Raw genomic sequence first — 2389 nt, 5'->3', positions numbered from 1 at the left:
AATATGGACACATTCGCGAATTATTACTATTACGTCGTTTTATAGCGAATTTCATATTATGAGTTTTTTGGGATTATTTTTTTTTTTCACTTGAATTTGTTATATATCCAAGTAGGCTACATTACATGGTATTCCAGGTGTTCTGATTACATTAGTGAACTCACAAGACGGAGAATTCAACATTGCACTAATAATTTGAAAGTGTTAATTTTGAGGGCTGCAAGTTTTTTTTTCTTTTTTCGTTTTTATGTGTGTTAAATACAGTCTCAATCCAAAAAAAATATATTGTCTATTGGCCATACCGCACCTTTACCAGAATCCAAAGAACCTTTAATGTTAATTATTTGGAAAGTAATAGGCCTACTCATACTGAGATAATACTCAAATTTCAAAATAATTGTATTTCCAAAATTTCCATTAATCTCCACCAAGAGTACAAATCAATCTCCAACAATCTCCGCTGACACCAGTACTAAAACACAAAGGATAAAATTAATCTCCATAAATACCTGACCCTGTTGATAGACTATCTTTCCAGAAGGCCTAATATTTTAGTCTGAAAATCATCATAATGCGTTGTGTGTTCATTAAGAAAATTGAGAAAAATATTAATAAAAGTATCAATTTAAATATTTAATTTAAACATTTACAAACGTAATATATCGTCAATTTTTTAGTATAGCTACTGTATTTTAAAAATAACTGTAACGATATATTATATTAGTTTTTATGATAAAGCATGAAAATACTATATACAGACATTAATATCAATGTTATGGTATAGTTTTCCACAGAAAATTTTTGTCGCTCAAATTACTTTGAATCAAAGTATGTGATATGACTTTCATTTTAAGTACTCTTTTTTATCACACAATTTACAAGCTAATCGCAAATTCAGTACATTTTATAAACCTCATTTTCTGAAGAATCTGTTACTTTTACAGGAAGCAGAAGAGAACCATAGATCAACTATTCCAGCACATTGATTCGTTCACATGGGAAGAGATGCCGCATAGAGATCTAGAAACTGGAGAACTGACGATGGCTGGTTGTATACCGCGCATTGACAGTTTTGTGAAAAAGCTGTTCCCTTTAATGTGCTCACTGCATATCACTCAGACATGTGTAAGAATTATTTCTTCCAGAAGTCTGATGTACGACACGCTGTACCCTTTCGATACTTCAGTTCACCCAGTTTACGAGATCGTATTATTGACACAGGTAATTTCATTTTACTACGCACAGTAATTACATTGCAAAGTTGTTATATTATATAAAAATATTAATGCACATTTTGTATAAATGGATAAAAACATTCGATTCACAGAACAGAAAGTGTAATCCCTCCTGTTATGAATAGTGATAATACTTTGGTTTCCCTCGGACTCAAGAATGAAAGTGATCTTTTTGCTACGAGCATGGGTGACAAGATTAAATAAAAAAATATATACATATATATATATATATTACTATTCTGTGAAAATTACTTTAGTATTTTGACTTAGAAGAACGTGATTACTAGTTTGGTAACGGAAATGTGATTTATAACATATTTCTGATATTTTCCTTTAATTTAAAGATGAATTACTTTCAATTAGTTTCGGGAGAGTGGGTAGTGTTTCCTGTGCGATTAAAGAATTTCAGTACAAAAGTGTAGTTAAATATTTTTAGGCTTCTAGTGTTCAAAATGAAATAAAAATTTCCACGGTTATAAAATAAATAATTATAAAATCAATGACATAAAAGACAACTAATTAGTTTCTATCCAAGTGCAAAAGAAAGGTCCTAACTGATAATCTGTTTTCCCACTTTTCTAAATGCACGTCATTCTTCAGAGTATATATGTACGTGAACGACCAAAAATGTTATCAGAAAATGCAGGCTCTAAATTTCTAAAAATTTTATAAGAAAATTAATTCCCAATTGGACAAAAATTACAAGGTACAAGAACAAGACTTATTACAACTTAAATATATGATAAAAATATAAAAAAGTCTATTAATAATATTTTTCAAATCAGTTTTATCAAAGTATGAAAAAGATTCTGCGGTTACATTATTTGGTAACCATAAAATTGTTATGCTCTCCCTGACATCTTTAATATTTTTCCTGCATGTAATAAACACTTATTTCTGAAACGTAGACTACTCTCAGACATGTAGACTAAAGTTGTTTATTTTAATACAATTAATTTTTTATTTGTCCTACATAAAATGTATTAAAATTTACATAATTTTTGTGACCTAATTTTTATATTTTTGAAGAAATGGACATTATTATAGCCTACCTTTTGCATAACTGCATGTTAAATCACTGTACAAAATTTCAGAATTCTATCTCTAATAGTTGTGGAGTTATGAAATAATATGTGTGAAAATTTTCTAATTTT

This window comes from Periplaneta americana, chromosome 8, assembly GCF_040183065.1.
Source record: "Periplaneta americana isolate PAMFEO1 chromosome 8, P.americana_PAMFEO1_priV1, whole genome shotgun sequence".
Lineage (NCBI taxonomy): Eukaryota > Metazoa > Arthropoda > Insecta > Blattodea > Blattidae > Periplaneta > Periplaneta americana.
This window is presented reverse-complemented; position numbering follows the sequence as displayed.